At 43.7% G+C, this 22,488-nt stretch overlaps 1 long non-coding RNA gene and 1 pseudogene across 1 annotated transcript; both read right to left on the bottom strand.

Moving 5' to 3' along the window:
- Positions 1-3,877: 3,877 nt before the first annotated feature.
- On the bottom strand, positions 3,878-6,626 carry LOC134760211 (uncharacterized). The gene is made up of 2 exons (XR_010137179.1): positions 6,242-6,626; positions 3,878-4,298 (listed from the first exon to the last, which is right to left on the bottom strand). It is a non-coding gene; the product is annotated as an uncharacterized LOC134760211 (long non-coding RNA).
- A 4,187-nt stretch (positions 6,627-10,813) lies between these two features.
- Positions 10,814-12,265, bottom strand: LOC100460086 (cysteine--tRNA ligase, cytoplasmic-like; annotated as a pseudogene).
- Positions 12,266-22,488: the final 10,223 nt, after the last annotated feature.

Below are 22,488 nucleotides of genomic sequence, written 5' to 3'. Positions count from 1 at the left end.
TAAAATTCTTTGTTTTTTTTAGGGAGGGCGGTGGGGATGGAGTCTCACTCTGTCATCCAGGCTGGAGTGCAGTGGCTCGATCTCGGCTTACTGCAAACTCTGCCTCCCGGGTTCATGCCATTCTCCTGCCTCAGCTTCCCCGGCAGCTGGGACTACAGGTGCCCGCCACTGCGCCTGGCTAATTTTTTGTATTTTTAGTAGAGACAGGGTTTCACCACATTAGCCAGGATGGTCTCGATCTCCTGACCTTGTGATCCGCCCACCTCGGCCTCCCAAAGTGCTGCGATTACAGGCATGAGCCAACGCGCCTGGCCGCAAAGTTAAAATTCTTGTTCCCTTTTGTTTTAAATAGGTAATACAGTCACATGGCTCAAAACCCAGATAATATTAAAAAGGTGTATAACAAAACATTTCACTCCCACCCCATCCCCCAATTCCTCTGTTCCCACCCCTACCTTTCCCTACAAGTGACACACCTGCATCACTTTCTTTTTATTCCAAGATCCTTTTACAAATATGAATATATTATTATAACTTCTCTTCCCCCCCACTTTTTTTTCCACACAAAAAGTAGCATAAAGAACATTTAGAACGTGAACTCTGAAGCCAGACTGACAATGTCAAAACTGCAGATCTTCCACTCACTAGCTGTGTATCTTTACGCAAGTTTCGTAACTTCTCAGTGTCTCAATTTCTTCATCCGTATTGTGAGGATAATAATAGCATCTGTCTCATATGGCTATTTGAGGATTAAATGAGCTAATATATGTATGAAGCATTTATGACAGGGCCTGGCACATGGGGATCCTTCTATCTGTGGTACTGTTATCATAGGGAGGTGTGGTTCCATGAATCTAAGAGCGTGGGCTCTGGAGCAAGACTGCCCAAGGCCAAATTCATTTTCTTACCTGTAAAATGTAGATTATAATAGTACTTACTTGGCCGGGCACGGTGGCTCACACCTGTAATCCCAGCACTGAGGCAGGTGTATCACCTGAGGTCAGGAGTTTGAGATCAGCCTGGCCAACATGGTGAATCCCTGTCTCTACTAAAAATACAAAAATTTGCTGGGCATGGTGGCATATGCCTGTAATCTCCACTACTCAGGAAGCTGAGGCAGGAGAATCGCTTGAACCTTGGAGGCACAGGTTGCAGTGAGCCGGGATCATGCCATTGCACTCCAGACCGGGCAACAAGAGTGAAACTCTGTCTCAAATAGTGATGATAATAATAATAACAGTACTTACCTTCATAGAGTTATTGTGGGATTGAAATGATCATATATATATATGTATAAAATATATATTTATATGTATATAAAAGGACAGTGCCTTGCACATGGTAAGCACTATTGTATTTCATCAGATCCAAGATGCCATGGATTATAAGACACATCATTATTTTATGTACTAAGAAAGAAAAACCATTACAGTTAAATTATGACCTGCCTTTGACTATAACACATCCTAATTTCAAGTATGTTACAAAGTAAAAAAAAATGCACATCTTAGAATTGATGAAATATGGGATGTAAGTGTTAGCTACTCCACTCTTATATTTACTTAAAAATATATCTTGGATATTGCTCTGTATTGGTACAAAGAGAGCTTCTCCTTTTTTTTAAAAAAAAATGGCTATATAGTAATCCCTTGTGTGGATTAGCCATAAATTTTTTAACCAGTGTCCTATTAGTTTCCAGTCTGTTGCTGTTACAAACAATACGACAATGAATAACTTTGTAGACATGTCATTTTGCAAGTCCGCTGGTGTATCTGCAAGATAAATTCCCAGAATTGTCACTGCTGGGTCAAAGAGTAAACATATTTGAAATTTTGGCAGGTACACTAAGCTCAAGTTTTAACTTGCAAGTCCACTTCAAACTGAGGAAATCATGGATCAAGAATGTTTGGGCCAGGCGCAGTGGCTCACACCTGTAATCCCAACACTTTGGGAGCCCAAGGCAGACGGATCACCTGAGGTCGGGGTTCAAGACCAGCCTGACCAACATGATGAAACCCCATCTCTACTAAAAGTACAAAATTAGCCAGGCATGATGGTGCACCACCTGTAGTCCCAGCTACTTGGGAGGCTGAGGCTGGAGAATCACTTGCACCTGGGAGGCAAAGGTTGCAGTGAGCAGAGATTGCGCCACTGCACTCCAGCCCAGGTTACAGAGAGAGACTCTATCTCAAAAAGAAAAAAGAAAGGATGTTTGAAAAGGATGGGCCTGATGAGAAGAATCCCACCCAAAGGTATGGGAGAAAGCACTTTCTCATTCGTTGCTGGGGCTCATGTAAATAGGTCAGATTTTTGGAAAAGTTTTTCTTTTCCATTTTTCAGTTTTACTTCTAGAAAGCAATCTTACAAGGCCAGGGGCAGTGGCTCATGCCTGTAATCCCAGCACTTTGGGAGGCTGAGGTGGGTGGATCACCTGAGGTCAGGATTTTGAGACCAGCCCTGACCAACATGGTGAAACCCTGTCTCTACTAAATATACAAAAATTAGCCAGGTGTTGTGGGCACGTGTAATCCCAGCTACTTGGGAGGCTGAGGCAGGAGAATCGCTTGAACCCAGGAGGCAGAGGTTTCAGTGAGCTGAGACCGCGGCATTGTACTCCAGCCTGGGCAACAAGAGCAAAACTCTGTCTCAAGAAAAGAAAGCGATCTTACAAAAATACAAGCACAAGCTGCAAAGACATATGCAATAGTGATAGCAAGCGCTTACTGTGCAGCAGGCACAAGGCTAAGTGATTTACAGGAACGAACCCATCTACTTCTAGTAACACTCTGAGGTAGGGGCTACTATCCCAATTTTACAGATATGGAAACTTGAAACACAGACAGGGTAAAGCTAAAAATCTGCAGAGCTAGGCTTGGACCAAACTAGCCTGGTACAAGTTTGTGCCCTTAACCATACAAATACACTATTTGGAAATACAGCAGTAAAACAAAAACAAAAACAAAAACAGAGAAGCCTGAATGTCCCAAAGTGAGCTAGTCCACTATGGACCCTCTCCCACACTGTGGAAAACAATGCAACCAAGATAAAGAATAAAGCAAATTTTTACATACCAATATCAACCTATGTCCATAACATACGTATTGTTTTGTTAAAAAAAAAAAAAGTACAAAAGTAGGGGCCAGGTGCGGTGGCTCACTCCTGTAATCCCAGCACTTTGGGAGGTGAGGTGGGCGAATCACCTGAAGCCAAGAGTTCGAGACCATCCTGGCCAACATGGTGAAACCTCATCTCTAATAAAAATACAAAAATTAGCTGGGCATAGTGGCAGGTGCCTGTAATCCCAGCTACTCGGGAGGCTGAGGCAGGAGAATCACTTGAACCCAGGAGGCAGAAATTGCAGTGAGCTGAGATCGTGCTATTGCACTCCAGCCTGGGGGACAAAAACAAGTCTTCATCTCAAAAAAAAAAAAAGAAAAAGAAAAAAAAATACAAAAGGGGGCCACAGGGCAGCTTGAACAGCATGAGTACATTTCAATATATGTGTGTATGTAATGTATCAATCACATAGATGGATGGATGGATGAATAGGTACATAGATAAATAGATAACATAATATTAGAAGGTCTGGAAGGATAATTAAACAATTAAGGATATTCACTACAATTACCTCTGGATGAGAGAAGGGGGACATCACATTGTATACTTCCAAATTATTTGAATATCTATGATAGACTTGTTCTTGTAATAAGCTTATTGCTGTTAAGAGGCAGCAGTCATGGACATTTAATTCTTGACTCCTAAAATTTTACTTTACTGCTGCACCAGTATTATCAGAAACACCAAGAAATGGTTGGGTATAAAAGGGCACTATGGACCCTGCGAGTTGAAGGGAAAAACAAAAAACAACCAACCCAGATTCAGAGATAAATAGCACTGACTTGTGCTAATATATTACCTAGAAAATGATTCAGCATTATCACCTACAGAAGTAGGCCCTACCTGCTTGGCACCTTTCAAATACAAATATTCTTTAAATGATTAAAAGTAGTTTAGGTTTCAGTCAGGCGCGGTGGCTCACTCCTGTAATCCCAGCACTTTGGGAGACCGAGGCGGGCGGATCACCTGAGGTTGGGAGTTCGAGACCAGCCCGGCCAACGCAGAGAAACCCCATCTCTACTAAAAATACAAAACTAGTGGGGTGTGGTGGTGCACGCCTGTAATTCCATCTATACTGGAGGCTGAGGCAGGAGAATCGCTTGAATCTGGGAGGCAGGGGTTGCAGTGAGCCGAGATCACACCATTGCACTCCAGTCTGGGCAACAAGAGCAAAACTCCATCTCAAAAAAAAAAAAAAAAAGTAGTTTAGTTTTCTTTAGCATTTTAAAGTATGATTTCCTCCATTTCTAAGTAGTCTTCACTCCCTAGAATCTTCCCAACCTGACTTGAATCTCTCTCTAAACACCTACTGTCTCTAGTTCATTTGTGCTGCGATAATAAAATACCTCAGACTGGGTAAATTATAAAGAAGAGAAAATATATTTCTCACAGTTCTGTAGGCTAGAATTCCAAGATCAAGGTGCCAGCACTGGTGTCTAGTGAGGGCTGCTCTTTGCTTCCAGGATGGCGCCTTGTTGCTGCACCCTTACCTGGTGGAAAGTGAATGGGCAAGAGAGTGCCACCACGCCCAGCTAATTTTGTATTTTTAGTAGAGATGGGGTTTCTCCATGTTGGTCAGGCTGGTCTGGAACTCCCAACCTCAGGTGATCCTCCCACCTCGGCCTCCCAAAGTGCTGGGATTACAGGCGTGAGCCACCTCGCCCAGCCTTTGATCCCTTTTATAAGGGTGCTAATCCCATTCATGAGGGTGAACCCTCATGAATCGCATCCCTCAAACCATAGCATCTACCAATTAAAGTAAAATTAAGGTATTTTATAACAGGACATGTGTTTAAACGATCCTAAAGGGAATACCATTATTGAAAGCCGCAGGCTAGGCTGAGGTGGTGGAGTGAGTATGCCTGGGCATGCTGGTGAGAGGAGAGTCAATAATATTTCAGGAATACAGGGTGCAGCCGCCTAAAGAGGGTAGCAGCCCCCTACCAAGATAGCCCATCTTCGACTCATGAATGAACCCTGCCCTGCCCACTTGTCACCGCTGGGGGTGGTGTGCAATGAACTCCATTGCTTCTGGAGAAGAGAGACTGTTCTCAAGAAAGGAGGAGAATCACTGAAAAATGGAGGATTGATCTTTGGAGAAAGTCGTTTGAAATCATATAAAGGGAATTTTCAAGGAATCAGTTTCCTACCAGGAAAACTGAGAAGAGAGAGGATAAAGCTTCATCTTCCAATAAAGAACTTCTGTGCTGCTGAAGTTGTCAGCAGGAAGTGTCTATTTCAGTACACCTGACCCTCTAAGGACAAAGTTGTTGCACCTTCTAGTTTCAGACTCTGGATAAAGTTTCTATCCGAGGAATCCTAATTTTCCAAGCTTCTTTTCCTTTTTATCATCCTTTCCTTACTTTCTGAGGTATTCAGCCTGCCTTCCTCCTTTACCTTAGCATATTATTGCTCCCATTCTTTTGCTGAGTTTTCTGGAGTATGGGCCATTTGGAAATCTTTCTTAGGAAAAGATTCTTGGTTCTGCCTTCTCTCCTGTTTATCTTAAAATGTGATGTTTTTTGTGTCTTGGGGACCCTGTTTTATCATCCTATTACTCACCTTCCCATTTATTACTTTTCCCAGATGTCTTACTGGTGCCTGGGAGGGGTTTCCTGAGCTGATATGGTTCCTGAGCCTAACTCAATTTGTCCAGAGGCCAAAGGAATCTGCAGTCTCTGGCCATCATTGGAGTGTCTAAGTTTTAAGCCATATCCAGGGCTTTATAGCAAAAAGTGATTGAATTTGTCATCTTCTTTCAGCCCTTTTCTGGCAGTGCTCATCCTCGCTGGTAGATATTTGCTACTGGTGCTTGGTGGTTGTGCTTCTTTTCCTTTTTCCTCTCCTTTTCTTTATTTTCCTAAACCAAAACACTGTTTTTTTATTTTTGTAGAGACAGGGTCTTGCTATGGTGCCCAGGGTAGCCTCAAACTCCTGGCCTCAAGCGATCCTCCTGCCTTGGCCTCCCAAAATGCTGAGATTACAGGTGTGAGCCACTGCACCTGGCCAACATTGTCTTGATTTTCTTCTGCTTTATAGAACTATTCTAAACATCTATTCTTTAAAAAAAAAATTCTGCTTTCTTTTAATATAAATATTTTTCTTTTTTGAGATGGGATCTCACCATATTGCCCAGGCTGGTCTTGAACTCCTGAGCTCAAGCGATCTGCTGGCCTCGGCCTCCCAATGTGCTGGGATTACAGGTGTGAGCTACCCACGTGGCCGAAAACATCTATTCTTTTCAGCTGCTCTTCTCTCACAATGAAAGAGGGGCGAACGTGGATCTTGGAAGAAGCCTGTATTCTGGTTTTCTGTCATCTCAAGAAGATACTTGTAGTTGGGGCGTCTCATTGGGCACTCCTCAGGGCTTGCCACCTCCCCAGCGGGTGGGACATCCTGCCCTGTCTTCTTTCTCCTTTCTCCACAGCCCTGGCATACTGCTGCAAAGCTCTGCAACACCTTTGCTCAGGAAGTTCCCCGTGCAGGTTCTCATCAAGGATGTCTCCCTTCCCTGCTATAAACAGGAACAAAAACACTACTTCCTGGATTGCGTCTTTACATAAACATGTAATTTCCCAGTAACATCACTTCCTGGAGTCCAGCTTCTCATCGGTCTGGGGAACCTACAATTTCCCTACTCAATTTTGTCCTTGTCACCTACAGGTTATTTGGAAGTCATCTTGTGGCTTTAGTCCCTGATTATTGCTTCCTCTGTTGTTTCACCTCTGATAGCCTCTTGATAGGGCCACGAGAATGAATCATTAAGACTACCACAGCCGGGTGTGGTGGCTCACTCCTGTAATCCCAGCGCTTTGGGAGGCTGAGGCGGGTGGATCATTTGAGGTCAGGAGCTCGAGACCAGCCTGGCCAACATGGTGAAACCCGTCTCTACTAAAAATACAAAAATTAGCCGGGCTTGGTGGTGGGCGCTTGAAATCCCAGCTACTCAGGAGGCTGAGGCAGGAGAATCGCTTGAACCTGGGAGGCAGAGGTTGCAGTGAGCCAAGATTGCGCCACTGCACTCCAGCCTGGGCAACAGAGCAAGACTCCGTCTCAAAAAAAAACAAAAAACAGAAAAAAAACCCCAAAACTACTGCAAAGCAGCTTTTTACCCCAACAAAATGTTTTCAGCTTAGTCCTGTTGAAGGGCAATCAGCTTCCATCCTGTTCTTTAGTGATATATCATCTCTCTCTTTCTCTCTCCTGCTTCCCCAAGCCTATATTTACAAAATGCATAAAACACAGATTAGAGAATACCTGTGCATCTACCAGCCAGCTTAAGAAATAAAGCCTGACCAACACAATTGAAGCCTCTTTATAATTCACAATCACAATCACTCACACCTTCCTCCCAGATAACACTATTCTTATGGTTCATGCATTTTTTCTTATTTAATTTTAATAGTGTATGTTATAGATAACATATTTATTTATTATTTTTATTTTCTTATATTTATGTATTTTTTTTTTATTTTTAATTTTTTTGAGATGGAGTCTTGCTTTGTTTCCCAGGCTGGAGTGCAGTGGCACAATCTCTGCTCACTGCAAGCTCTGCCTCCTGGGTTCATGCCATTCTCCTGCCTCAGCCTCCTGAGCAGCTGGGACTACAGGCGCACACCACCACGCCTGGCTAATTTTTTGTATTTTTAGTAGAGATGGGATTTCACTGTGTTAGCCAAGATGGTCTCGATCTTATGACCTTGTGATCTGCCTGCCTCTGCCTCCCAAAGTGCTGGGATTACAGGTGTGAGCCACCGTGCCCGGCCAGATAACTCATATATTATTTATAAAGAATAAGTAGCACAGTGAACTATAACCCAGGTCAAGGTCAACATTTAGAACATTACCAAGAACTATTTCCCTTTGAGTTCCCCTTCTGTTCCTTTCTCCTACCCTCCTCTAACTATCCTAAATATTTGAGTTTTTTCTTTGCTTTTAAAATACATAGTTCTTATATGTATGCTAAATAGTATGTTGTTTAATGTTGCTTGGTTTGGAGCTCTATAAAAATTCTATCCTGGAATTGCTTGAACCCGGGAGGCAGAGGTGGCAGTGAGCCAAGATGGCACCTCTGCACTCTAGTCTGGATGACAGAGAGAGACTCCGTCTCCAAAAAAAAAAAAAAAAATCTATCCTGGACTCTCTTTTACCCTTCAACATTGTGATTCTTCCAAGAAGTTGCATGTAGCTGTATCTTATTTATTTTCACTGCTGTATAATATGCTGTAATTTATCTATTCTCTGGTTGATGAACATCTAAGTTGCTTCTATGTTTTTTAAAATTAGAAACATTGCTTCAGTGAACAATCTTGTACATGCTTCCTGGTGCACATGTGCAAGAGTTTTGGCAGGTCATACAATGAGGAATGGGTCTACAATGGCAGTTCTCAAACTTTGATGTCTAGGCGCGGTGGCTCACGGCTGTAATCCCAGCACTTTGGGAGGCTGAGGCAGGCGGATCACTAGCCTGGGCGACAGAGTGAGGCTGCATCTCAAAAAAAAAAAACAAACAAAAAAACCCCACAAAACTTTTCTGTTTATCAGAATCACCTGGAAGGCCAATAGGGAATACAAAGAGCTCACTGAAGTGTCCCAGAACCTGGGCCTATTTCTGTTTTTAACCAAGTTTCATAGGCGATTCTGAATCACACCAAAGTACAAGAACCACTGCCTAGAGTTTCGAAATGTTGGCCTTTACATGAAAATGACTAATTATTTTGTAAGTGATTGTACCAATTTATACTCCCACCAGCGGTGCATTAAAGTAACTGTTCAGTCACGTTCTTTTTTTTTTTTTTCTTTTTTTCAAGACGGAGTTTTACTCTTGTTGCCCAGGCCGGAGTGCAATGGCGTGATCTCGGCTCACTGCAACCTCTGCCCCAGGCTGGAGTGCAATGGCGCGATCTCAGCTCACTGCAACCTCTGCCTCTCGGGTTCAAGTGGTTCTCCTGCCTCAGCCTCCCAAGTAGCTGGGATTACAGGCGCCCACCACCACGTCTGGCTAATTTTTTGTATTTTTAGTAGAGACGGAGTTTCACCATGTTGACCATGGCTGGTCTCGAACTCCTGACCTCAGGCAATCCGCCCACCTCGGCCTCCCAAAGTGCTGGGATTACAGGCATGAGCCAACGGGCCTGGCCAGTATTGATTCTTAATTTCTTTTTCTAATTATTTGCGGCATTTTAAAAAGTACTGGCTGGGTGTGGTGGCTCACGCCTATAATCTCAGCACTTTGGGAGGCCCGAGGTGGATGGATCACTTGAGCCCAGTGGTTCCAGACCAGCCTGGCCGACATAGTGAAACCCCATCTCTACTAAAAATACAAAAATTAGCTGGGCATGGTGGTGTGCACCTGTAATCCCAGCTACTAGGGAGGTTGAGGCAGGAGAATTGCTTGAACCCAAAAGGTGGAGGTTGCAGTGAGCTAAGATCTTGCCATTGCACTCCAGCCTGGGGGACAGTGAGACTCCATCTCAAAGAAAAAGAAAAAGAAAAAGAAAAAGAGGGGAGGGGCGTCTCAAAGAAAAAGAGGGGAGGAGAGGGGAGGGGAGGAGAGGAGAGGGGAAAGGAGGAGAGGGGAGGGAAGGGGAGGAAGAACAAATGATATCTCTGTATATTGACCTTGTATTCTGTAATTTTGCTAAACTCAGTAACTCTAGTAGCTTTTTAATACATTCACTTAGATTTTCTTCCTATGTTTACTATTATCTGCAAATAAGACAGCTTTGTTTCTTTTTCTTTCCTTTTTTCCTTTCTTTTTTTTCTAACACAAAGGGTAACCACAACCATCAACAAATTGTTTTATACTTCAGAATTGCCTAAAGAGGCTGGGTGTGGTGGCTCACACCTATAATCCCAGCACTTTGGGAGGCTGAGGCAAGGGGATCCCTTGAGGCCAGGACTTTGAGACCAGCCTGGGCAACATAGTGAGGCGCTGTCTCTAGAAAAAAATTTAAAAATTAGCCAGGCATGGTGGCATGAGCCTGTAGTCCCAGCTACTCAGAAGGTTGAGGTGGGAGGATTGCTTGTGCCCAGGAGTTTGAGTCTGTAGCGAGCTAAGATCCCACCACTGCACTCCAGCCAGGGTGACTGAATGAGACCCTGCCTCTAAAAAAAATAAAAAAAAAACACAAAGAAATGACAAATATTTGAAGCGATGGATATCCAACCACTGTAACTTGATTACTACATATTGTATACACCCCCAAATAAGTACAATTACCATGCATCAATTAAAAAAAAAAAAAACTTCACGTTTCATGGTCTTAGTATAGAAAACTCCTAGAAATTCTTTTATTTTCTTTTTAAGACAGGGTCTCGCTCTGTTGCCCAGTCTAGAGTGCAGTGGTACAATCTTAGCTCACTGCGACCTCTGCCTCCTGGGTTTGAGTGATTCTCGGGCCTCAGCCTCCTGAGTAGCTGGGATTACAGGCACGTGGCACCACGCCTAGCTAATTTTTGTATTTTTAGTAGAGACGGGGTTTTGCCATGTTGGCCAGGCTGGTCTTGAACTCCTGGCCTCATGTGGTCTGCCTGCCTTGGCCTCCCAAGGTGCTGGGATTACAGGCGTGAACCACCATGCCCAACCCCTAAAATTTATTTAGGTGAAAAAGCACTTTCCTGTGACTGAGTGGTGGATTCAGCACATTCCACCATAACCATGAAGGGTAAACACAATCCAGATTGTATACAATTAGAAGAGCCCACGGTTTATCTTTTTGTTCTTTTATTCATTCATTTCTTTTTTTAACTGTCCTCTTCCTGAAGAGCTTTCTGATCCCTAACAGTTTTGGGCACCAGCTTCCCACAGCAGTGTTTCTTACTAGAAGCAAACTTTGCTATATCAAAGTGGAACCATTGGAAGCATAGCCGCAACCATTGTCCACAATCTTATGGACAAAATTCACAATTTCTTTCTTTCTTTTTTTTTTTTTTGTTTGAGATGGAGTCTCACTTTTTTGCCCAGGCTGAAGTGCAGTGGTGCGATCTCAGCTCACTGCAAGCTCCGCCTCCTGGGTTCACGCCATTCTCCTGCCTCAGCCTCCCAAGTAGCTGAGACTACAGGCGCCCACCACCATGCCCGGCTAATTTTTTGTATTTTTAGTAAAGACGGGGTTTCACTGTGTTAGCCAAGATGGTCTCGATCTCCTGACCTCGTGATCTGCCCGTCTCAGCCTCCCAAAGTGCTGGGATTACAGGCGTGAGCCACCATGCCCGGCCAAAATTCACAATTTCTGGCACATACACACTAACTCTGGTTAAAACATCCAGAGAGAGGACGTTCAGAGTTTCCACGTATTTGTGGAACTCCCCATCCCAGAACTTGGGCAGTTTGGAGAAAATGAAATTGTCAGTCACCTGACTCCAGAATGTGGAATCCAGCAACTCAGAAAGCAAATCCTTGGCCTCTTCCAACAATCCTTGCACACAGCTGTTGACTTCCTCTCCAGCAAGTCTGCACTACACAGCTTTCTCAAGCGGTTCTGTGGCAAGTTTCACTGTGTGCTGAATTCATTACAGCATCTGCTTTTTATCAGGATCTGTGGTCTCATTGAATTTTACTGAAAATGGCTTCAGGGCAGTGTGAACATTCCCTAGGAGCCGCGCCACCTGGGACTTCTTCTCCTTATACTCCTCAACAAGTAGTTCTTATCACCAGTGTCCCTAATGTTCATGCAATAAAGGACATCACATTTGAAGTCATCCTTCAACATTCTTCTCGAGATAATGAAAGAGATGTAGGACCTGGCGTGCCCTGTGTAACACGCTTCTTAGATGGTTGGCCTGGACCATGTCACCTTTCTCCCATCTATAGATACAAATGTGTCCTTGTTCCCAGTGAGGCTGTTGCAAAGGTGAAGCTTACATGGCTTGGCTGGGCCCAGTAGGAAGGGACCACGGAGGCTGTACTCTCTGGCCTTTACCCTGTTCCCCGGAGGAAACAGCCATGGCTGGGAATCCCAGGCCCGCAGCCACAGCGACAGATACTTCCCCTTCTTCTTCTTTTTCAATCTGCTTACCTTTTATTTCTTTTTCTTGATTTATTACACAGGCTAGGACCTCCAGTACAATTCTGAATAGAAGTTGTGAGAATGGCTATCTTTACCCTTATTCCCAATCTTAGAAGAAAGCATTCATCTTTCACCATTAGGTATGATGAGAGGTGTAGTTATTTTTTAGATGCCTTTTATCTGGGTGAGGAAGTTCCCTTCTACTCCTAGTGTGATAAGAGTTTTAAATGTGAATGAGGTTGAATTGTTAATATATATTTTTGGGGGGTTTTTTACTTGCTTGTTTGAGACAGGGTCTTGCTGTGTCACTCAGGTTGGAGTGCAATGGTGCCTTCACAGCTCACTGCAGCCTTGATCTCTGGGGCTTATGCAATCCTCCCACCTCAGCCTCTTGAATAGCAGAGACTACGGTGCACACAACCACACCTGGCTGATTTATTTTTCAGTAGAGATGAGGCCTCCCTTTATTGCCCAGGCTGGTCACAAACTCCTGAGCTCAAGCAACCCTCCTGCCTGAAGTGCTGGGATTACAGTTATGAGCCACCTGGCCTGGCTGAGTGTTGAGTTGTGTCACAGACTATTTCTGTTTTTTTTTTTTTTTTTGAGACAGAGTGTTGCTCTGTCGCCCAGGCTGGAGTGCAGTGGTGTGATCTCGGCTCACTGCAACTTATACCTCCCAGGTTCAAGCAATTCTCCTGCCTCGGCCTCCCGAATAGCTGGGATTACAGGCACCTGCCACCATGCCCAGCTAATTTTTTGTATTTTTAGTAGAGACGGGGTTTCACCGTGTTGGCCAGGCTGGTCTTGAAGTCCTGACCTCGTGATTTGCCCACCTTGGCCTCCCAAAGTGGTGGGATTACAGGCGTAAGCCACGGCACCCAGCTGTTTTTTTGTTGTTGTTGTTTGTTTGTTTGTTTTTAGACAGATCCTCATTCTGTCGCCCGCCCAGGCTAGAGTACAGTGGCACAATCTCGGTTCACTGCAGCTTCTGCCTCCCAGGTTCATGCGATTCTCCTGCATCAGCCTCCTGAGTAGCTGGGATTACAGGGTGCACCACCACACCCAGCTAATTTTTCTTTTGTACTTTTAGTAGGGATGGGGTTTTGCCATGTTGGCCAGGCTGGTCTCAAACTCCTGACCTCAAGTGATCCACCTGCCTCAGCCTTCCAAAGTGCTGGGATTACAGGCGTGAGCCATGACACCCAGCCTCACGTGACTTTTCTATAATCTATTGAGATGCTTATATGGGTTTTATCATCTGTTTTATCAAATTACCCTTGAATTCCTGGAATAAAGCCCACTTGATCATGATGTATTATCCTTTTTATATATTACTGAATTCAATTTGTTAAAATTTTGTCTAGAATTTTTTTCCATCTATGTCCATGAAGTCTATTAGTATGTAATTTTATTTTCTTGTAATGCCTTTGTTTAGTTTAAGTATCAGGGTACTACTAGATTTAGAAAATGTCTTGAGAAGTGTTACTTTTTCCCCAATTTAAAGAAAGTTTATAGATTTTTTTTTTCTTAAATGTTTTCTAGAATTCACCAGTGAAGCCAAATATTCTGGTGTGTTCTTTGAGGAAAGATTTTAAATTAAAAATTTAATGTTTCAAGTAAATATGGGACTGTTTTTATTTCTTTTACAGTAAGACTTGTACTCTGTGTCTTTCAAGGAATTTGCCCATTTCATCTAAGTTTTAGAATATGTGGGCATAAGTTGTTTATAATAGTCCCTTATTATCCTTCTCACAGCTGAAGTGTCTGTGGTAATGTCCCCTTTTTAATTCCCCTTTCATTGTTAATTTGAGTCTTTTTTTCTTGATCAGTTGAGCTAGTTTATCAATTTTATTCATCTTTTCAAAGGTCCAATTTTAAGGCCAGCAGCGGTGGCTCATGCCTGTGATCCCAGCACTTTGGGAGGCTGAGGCAAGCAGATCACCGGAGGTCAGGAGTTTGAGACCAGCCTGGCCAACATGGGGGAACCCCATTTCTACTAAAAATACAAAAATTAGCTGGGTGTGGTGGCACATGCCTGTAACCCCAGTTACTCAGGAGACTGAGGCAGGAGAATCGCTTGAACCTAGGAGGTAGAGGTTGCAGTGAGCCGAGATCATGCCACTGCACTCCAGCCTGGGCGACAGAGCAAGACTGTCTCAAAAAAAAAAAAAAAAAAATCCAGTTTTAGCTGGGCACGATGGCTCATGCCTGTAATCCCAGCACTTTGGGAGGCTGAGGTGGCAGGGTCACTTCCAGGCCAGGAGTTCAAGACCAGCTTGAGCAACATAAGTGAGACCCTGTTTCTATAACAACAAAAAAAACACTTAGCCAGGTGGGTGGCACATGCTTGTATTCCCAGCTACTGAGGGGATAGAGGGGCTGAGGTGGGAGAATCATTTGAACCAGGGAGTTTGAGGCTGCAGTGAGCCATGATCACGCCACTGCACTCCAGTCTGGGCAATAAAGCAAAAAAAAAAAAAACAAACAACAAACAAGACCGTGTCTCAAAAAAAAAAAAAAAAAAAAAAATGGCCGGGCTCAGTGGCTCACGCCTGTAATCCCAGCACTTTGGGAGGCCGAGGCAGGTGGATCACGAGGTCAGGAGATCGAGACCATCCTGGCTAACATGGTGAAACTCCATCTCTACTAAAAATACAAAAAAAAAAAAAATGTTCCGGGCATGGTGGTGGGCGCCTGTAGTCCCAGCTACTCGGGAGGCCAAGGCAGGAGAATGGCGTAAACCCAGAAGGTGGAGCTTGCAGGGAGCCGAGATCGTGCCACTGTACTCCAGTCTGGGCAACAGAGTGAGATTCCCTCTCAAAAAAAAAAAAAAAAAAAAAAAAAAAAATCAAAATCAAATTTTGTACCAAATTGATCAATATTCTCCATTTTTTTTTTTTTTGGATACAGGGTCTGCCTCTGTTACCCAAGCTGGAAGTGCAGTAGCACCAGTCTCTCCTGGGCTCAAGCCACCCTCCCACCTCAGCCTCCCAAGTAGCTGGGACTACAGGTACGCACCACCAAGACTGGCTAATTTTTGTATTCTTTGTAGAGGCAGGGGATTTGCCATGTTGCCCAGGCAGGTCTCAAACTCCTGGGCTCAAGCAATCTGCCCGCCTTGGCCTCTCAAAGCGCTAGGATTACAGGCAAGAGCCACTGCACCTGTCCTCTTTGTCCATTTTCTATTTCATTAATTCTACTCTTTATGATTTCCTTCGCATTTACTTTGGGTGTATTTTGCTCTTTTTTTCTAGCTTCTTAATATAGAGGCTTAGAACATTGCTTTTAGGCACTTCTTATCCACTGTAACCAATTAAAGCTATACATTACTATTTATTAGCACCATTTTAGATGTGTCTTATAAACTTTTGCTTATTGTGTTTTTATTTTCATTCAGTAATAAATATTTTCTATTTTTCAGTGCAATTTCTTTCTTTCTTCTTCTTTTTTTTTTTTTTAGACGGAGTCTCACTCTGTCATCCAGCCTGGAGTACAGTAACGCCATGTTGGCTCACTGCAACCTCCACCTCCCGGATTCAAGTGCTTCTCCTGCCTCAGTCTCCTGAGTAGCTGGGATTACAGGCATGTACCACCACGCCGGCTAATTATTGTGTTTTTAGTAGAGACAGGGTTTCCCTATGTTGATCAGGCTGGCCTCGAACTCCTGACCTCAGGTGATCCACCTATCTCGGCCTCCCAAAGTGCTGGAATTACAGGCGTGAGCCACCATGCCCAGCCATCAGTACAATTTCTTCTTTAACTCTTGGGTTACATGGAAGTATACTGTTTAATTTCTCAATATTTAGGGATTATCTAGATATTTTTCTTTTTCCTCTTTAATTAATTAATTAATTAATTTTCCAAGACAGAGTCTTGCTCTGTCGCCCAGGCTGAGTGCAGTGGCATGGTCTTGGCTCACTGCAACCTCTGCCTCCTGGTTCAAGTAATTCTCCTACCTCAGCCTCCCGAGTAGCTGGGATTACAGGCATGCACCACCACACCCAGATAATTTTTGTATTCTTAGTAGAGATGGGGTTTCACCATGTTGGCCAGGCTGGTCTCAAACTCTTGATCTTGTGATCCGCCCGGCTTGGCCTCCCAAAGTGCTGAGATTACAGGCGTGAGCCACTGCACCTGGCCCTCCTCTTTATTTCTGTCATGCTCAGAGAATATATTTTGTATAATTTCATTCCTTACAAGTTTATCGAGATTGTATATGGCTTAGAATATGGTCTATATTTGTGAATGTTCTATGTACCCTTGAACAAGATATGTATTCTGCCAGTGTTGGGTATAGTGTTTTATAACTATATATTAGGTTAAGTTATTTAATAGTATTGTTTAAATCTGTTATATACTTACTGGTTTTCTATCTCCTTGTTCTGTCAATTAGTAAGAGATAAGTGTTGAAATCTACAACTGAAATTGTAGATTTGTCTATTTTGTCTTTCAGTCCGTCAGTTCTTTTTTCATGTACTTTGAAGCTCTATTACTTGGTGTATGCATATTTAGTTATGTCTTCTTGATGAAATGGCCCATTTCTCATCATAAAATGTCACTATTTCTGCTTATAATCCTTTCTCCTAAAGTTCACTTTGCACAAATCGATACATCCATTTCAGGTTTTTTCATGATTAGTGTTTGCTTCATATATATTATATTTTTTCTATTCTTTTACTCTTAACCTACCTATGCATTATATTTAGAGCTTATTCAGGTGGACTTTTTATACAGTCTGACATTTCTGCCTTTTAATTGGAGAGTTTGGGCCATTTTTATTTAATGTAACTATAAATATGGTTGTATTTAAATACACCATTTTGCTATTTGTTTTCTATTTGTCCCTACTATTCTTTGTCCCTTTTTCCTTTTTTTTTTGACTTCCTTTTTAATTCATAAAATACTTTAATGATTTTATTTTATCCCTACTTTTGGCTTATTAGCTCTATCTATATTTTACTTTTGAATGATTGCTCTAGAGTTTACCATATACATCTTTAAATTATCACAGTCTAACTCCAAATAATGGTATCAAACTTCACATAAGACAGGCGTAGTGGCTCACACCTGTAATTCCACACTTTGGGAGGCCGAGGCAGGCGGATCACTTGAGGTCGGGATTTTGAGACCAGCCTGGTCAACATGGCGAAACCCAATCTCTACTAAAAATACAAAAACTAGCTGGGCGTCGTGGTGCACGCCTGTAATCCCAGCTACTTGGGAGGCTGAGACACGAGAATCATTTGAACCCAGGAGGTGGAAGTTGCAGTGAGCCGAGATTGTGCCACTGCGTTCCAGCCTGGGCAACAGAATGAGACTCTGTCTCAGAAAAAAAAATAAAAATAAAAGAAATAAACAAAAAGAAAACTTCACATAGTTAACAAGAACCATGAAGGTTCTGAGGTAAAACTCTACTTGCAAGCATACACATTAGCCTGCCACAATTTGATGCGAGTAGAAGACTCAAGATTTTTTTGTCTGCCTCTATCAATGGCATAAAAAGTAAAGAAAAAAAAAAAAGACTCTGAACTTGTGCATCCTGGGTCAAAGACAAAGAACCTTATAACTCGTACCACAGTAGTCAGTGGATGCTATGCATACAGTGAATTTGCATTCCAGCCAATGAACCCTGGGCTTAGGAAACCCCAATCTTTTATAAATAAGGGCCTGCAAACATATCTGCTCAACCTTTGCCCTTGAGGGACAAATGCAAGTGGCTTTATTATTTTCCTCGGAATGTTGTTCTTCCTAGTGTTTTTACATTTCTCAACCAATTCCTCTGCTTTGAATGTTGTGTGTATGTGCAAATGCATACTCTCAGCGGACAAAACTGAAGTGTAATACCTCTGGTGGGCTGAGGTCACGTTTCTCAGGCTCCTTGTGAACAATTTAGGACACAGCTGATAGATGCCAGCCACACAAAACCGGCCTCAGTGGTAGGCCTGAGACCATTTGCTTCATTTCTCAGTTCAGCTGTTTGTTGCTGTGAGGCCTTGGCCACACTGTGAATATTCCCTAGACCTTGATTTTCCTAGAAGTCAGCTGGGCATAATAAATAATGCCTGTATTTTCTCAGCATCTTTTTATCACTTGAAATTTTTAAGAAGTTTTTATACTTATTGAAGGGCTCTTTTAGACTTATTTAGACAGATTTTCTTTCATCCTATGTCTCTCTTGTGTGCACATAAAAAACAAATATAGGCAAAATAAATTGGTTATGACACTCCTAAGACTTCTCCACAATTAGAGTCTGGCTCTTCTGCATCACCATGGCTCAACATCATTGATGTCTGTGTTTTTTGACACAAGATTGTACTCAGTGTTAGCAAGAGGTTGAAGAGGCAGCATTTCTTTTCTTTTCTTTTTTTTTTTTTTTTGAGACCGAGTCTCACTCTGTTGCCCAGGCTGGAGTACAGTGGCGTGATTTGGCTTCCTGCAACCTCTGCCTCCCAGGTTCAAGCGATTCTCCCCCCTCAGCCTCCCAAGTAGCTGGGATTACAGGCGTGTGTCACTATGTCCGGCTAGTTTTTTTTTTTTTTTTTGTATTTTTAGTGGAGATGGGGTTTCACCATGTTGGCCAGGCTGGTCTTGAACTCCTGACCTCAAGTGATCTGCTCACTTCGACCTCCCAAAGTGCTGGGATTGCAGACTTGAGCCACTGTGCCCGGCCAGCATTTCTTGATAGGACACTTCATTTTTGCTTTTGGAATTTTCTTCCTAACCAGTAACACTGATTTTGCAAGTGCAAGCAATAGAAGTATCTCAGGACTGCTGCATGGTTGAATGATTCGAAGATGTTAAAGTGGGAAAAATCAGGGGTTTTGAATTGGAAAATATAGTATGGAATGTATTTTTCCTCATGTGGTGTGATGATCAATAAATAACCTGCCTTCTGTTTCTTCATAGCCCTTTGTGATATAGGTCCTTTTTATCATCTCTTTATTTTTTGGGTTTGAAACTAAATCTCAGAAAGCTAAAGAAACCTGTGCAAGCCGCTGGAGGAAGGGTTAGTACCCAGTTGTGTCAGACTCAAAGCCATCCCCTTTCTATTTCCCTTCCTATGCCTTCATTCTGACTTTTTTTTTTCTTTTTTTTGAGATGGAGTTTCGCTCTTGTTGCCCAGGGTTGAGTGCAATGTGCAATGGTGCAATCTCAGCTCACTGCAACCTCTGCCTCCTGGGTTCAAATGATTCTCTCACCTCAGCCTCCTGAGTAGCTAGGATTACAGGCGCCCACTACCATGCCCGGCTAATTTTTGTATTTTTAGTAGAGACTGGGTTTCACCATGTTGGCCAGGCTGGCCTCGAACTCCTGACTTCAGGTGACCCACCTGCCTCAGCCTCCCAAAGTGCTGGGATTACAAGCATGAGCCACCGCGCCTGGCCATTTCTGACTTTTAAAAACTTTTTATTTTGCCTTTGGGGATTAGTAGGCCTTGGGCGCTCTGTTTCTCCAAGCCATACTAGCTTGGGGAACAGAATATAATTACCTCATAAAGAGCATGAATAAAACAGTGTTTCTCTGACTCAGCCTCTCCCATGGAATTGCAGAAATCTTAGAGCCTCTTAAATCCCACCCAAACAGCTTAGGGAATCCCCAAGGGGTCTCACATGTGATTCCCAATTAGTCCACCTGACCCTTCCTCAGTCGGTTTCTGTCCCTCACTTGTCCTGTGGGCCTAAAGCCAGAGGTCACATATTCCCTGGGGAGGGCCTTCATCCTGTGCCCTCATAGGATCAAAACCATCTCTACACACAAAGGGCTCTCCTGCTGCTCCTCACCTGCAGGGGCTGGGTCCTTGCAACAGCCTTGTAGGGGGTAATTCTCTTCTGAGAGAAGCTTTTCTGACCTTTGTGGAAAATGATTCTCCCTCCTTTAGTCTTTCTGTCTCTGGCCTAACCCCCTACCCCCACTCCAAACCCTCCAGACATGCTTAGATGTAGAGCAATTTATAGCTGAGGTAGCTTAGGACTAAGCTCTTGGTCAAGGGACCCCCCAAAGACAGGCCCTATCTCCCTGTATTAGTTTTATTTATTTATTTATTTAAAATAGAGATAGGGGTCTCACCATGTTGCCCAGGCTGGTCTTGAACTCCTGGGCTCAAGCAATCCTCCTGCCTCAGCCTCCCAGTGTGTTGGTATTCCAAGCATGAGCCACCATGCCCGGCCACCGTATTAGTTTTCTATTACTGTAGTAACAAGTTACCACAAATGTAGTTTCGTCAAACACCCAGTTATTATCTAACAGCTCTATGGGTCAGCAGTCTAGGGAAGCTAGGCTGGGTTTTCTGTTTAGGGTTCTCATAAGGCTGAAACCAAAGTGTCAGCAGGACTAGGCTCTCATCTGGAGGTTCTAGGGGAGAATCTACTTCCAAGCTCATTTGGGTTGGTAGAACTCAGTTTCTTTTGGTTGTAGGACTGAGGATCCTGTTTCCTCCCTGGTGGTCAGTTGGGGGTATCTTTACTCCTAGAGGCTGCCTTCATTCTTTCTCACACTTTTCATGTCCCCACCCATCCCAGCAATAGTGAGTTGAGTACCCCTCATGCTGTGAATCTCTGGTTTCCTCCTCCTCCTTCTTCTTCTTCTTCTTCTTTTTTTTTTTTTTTGTTGAGATGGAGTCTCACTCTGTTACCCAGGATGGAGTGCAGTGGCACTATATTAGCTCACTGCAATCTCCGCCTCCCGGGTTCAGGCGATTCTCCTGCCTCAACTCTCAGCCTCCTGAGTAGCTGAAACTACACGCATGTGCCACTAAGCCTGGCTAATTTTTGTATTTTTGGTAGAGACGGGGTTTTGCCATGTTGGGCAGGCTGGTCTCAAACTCCTGGCCTCAAGTGATCCACCTACCTTGGCCTCCCAAAGTGCTGGGATTACAGGTGTAAGCCACCTCACCCAGCCACTGACTTGAGTCTCTGATTCCAGCTACACAAAGTTCTCTGCTTTTAAGGGCTCATGTGATCTGATTGACCCCAGATTGACCCCACCTGAGCAAAGCAGGACATAGCTCTATTTTAAGGTCCAAAACCTCAATTACATCCACAAAGACCCTTTTGCCGTGTAACAGATAAATTCACAGGTTTCAGGGATAAGTGCATGGGCATTGTTGGGGGGCCTGCCACAACCCCCAGCTAGTTTGTAATCTCCATGAGGAGTTGGGGCGCCAGTACAGCCCTGGCACTGTGGGTGCCTAACAAACTCTGTTGCCAGGGGAACTTGGGGGTCCTGCTGTCTGACACCAGGAATTAAAGTGGAGAGTAAAAATTCTGGAGAATTTAATTTTGAAAATATTCTTTCTCTTTCTCTTTTCTTTTTTTTTTTTTTTTTTTGAGACAGAGTCTTGCTCCGTCACCCAGGCTGAAGTGCAGTGGTGTGATCTTGACTCACTGCAACCTGTACCTCCCAGGTTCAAGCGATTCTCCTGCCTCAGCCTCCCAAGTAGCTGAGATTACAGGTGCCCACCACCACACCTGGCTAATTTTTGTATTTTTAGTAGAGGTAGGGTTTTACCATGTTGGCCAAGCTGGTCTCAAACTCCTGACCTCAGGTGATCTGCCCACATTGGACTCCCAAAGTGTTGGGATTGTAAGCGTGAACCACTGAGCCCAGCCCTGAAAATATTCTTTACTCAGAAATTGGTAGAGGAAAGTATGTTACCACCTTGTGGGAAGTAAATGCCTTCAAGTCTTTGGCTCTTGCAGGTGGTAGTCTTTAGAGCGTGCTTCTCTTGGGTGTGAGGAAGGCTTTGGGTGCTGTGTGCTGGTGTTGGGGGAGAGGGGCAAGATGGCGCATCAGTCTGGGCAGAATGAGTGTGCTCAGGTCCAGGAAGCTGGGTTGACAGATGCAGGCTTTTCTCAGGTGGGCTTTCAGCCAGTGCTTTGGGAAATTTTAGAGACAGAGGCTATGTGGCTGAAAATAAATCCACACACATCTGGTCAGGTCTACTTTGTGCTGGGGTCTACCACATTCAGGACCTCACCAAACCTCAGAGAAACCCCTCTAGGTGGGTTATAGAGGCTTCATTTTACAGACAAGGAAACTCAGGCTCAGAAGTTGAATGGTATGTTCAAAGTTACACACTGAGGCACAGAGGCAGGACCGGAGCCTGTTCTTCGGTCTCATAGTTCAATGCTCTTTCTGTTTTTGTAGTTGCCTCCTGGGTTGGAGGTAGGAAGCCGTGGTTTGTCCCTGATGTATTAGGTGATGGTGGAAGCTCCTCTACTTGTTATTCAAGTCCTAGCCTACCTCTTTCCTCAGTCTATACTAATCTCTTGTTTCTTCTGAATTCCTACAACATTCATTTATTCACTCATTCTGAACTCAATACATACTTACTGAGTGCCTATGACCTACCAGGCACTGT

This window comes from Pongo abelii, chromosome 16 (assembly GCF_028885655.2).
Source record: "Pongo abelii isolate AG06213 chromosome 16, NHGRI_mPonAbe1-v2.0_pri, whole genome shotgun sequence".
Lineage (NCBI taxonomy): Eukaryota > Metazoa > Chordata > Mammalia > Primates > Hominidae > Pongo > Pongo abelii.
The sequence above is the reverse complement of the archived record's forward strand: the minus strand, read 5'-3'. Positions and strand labels throughout refer to the sequence as shown.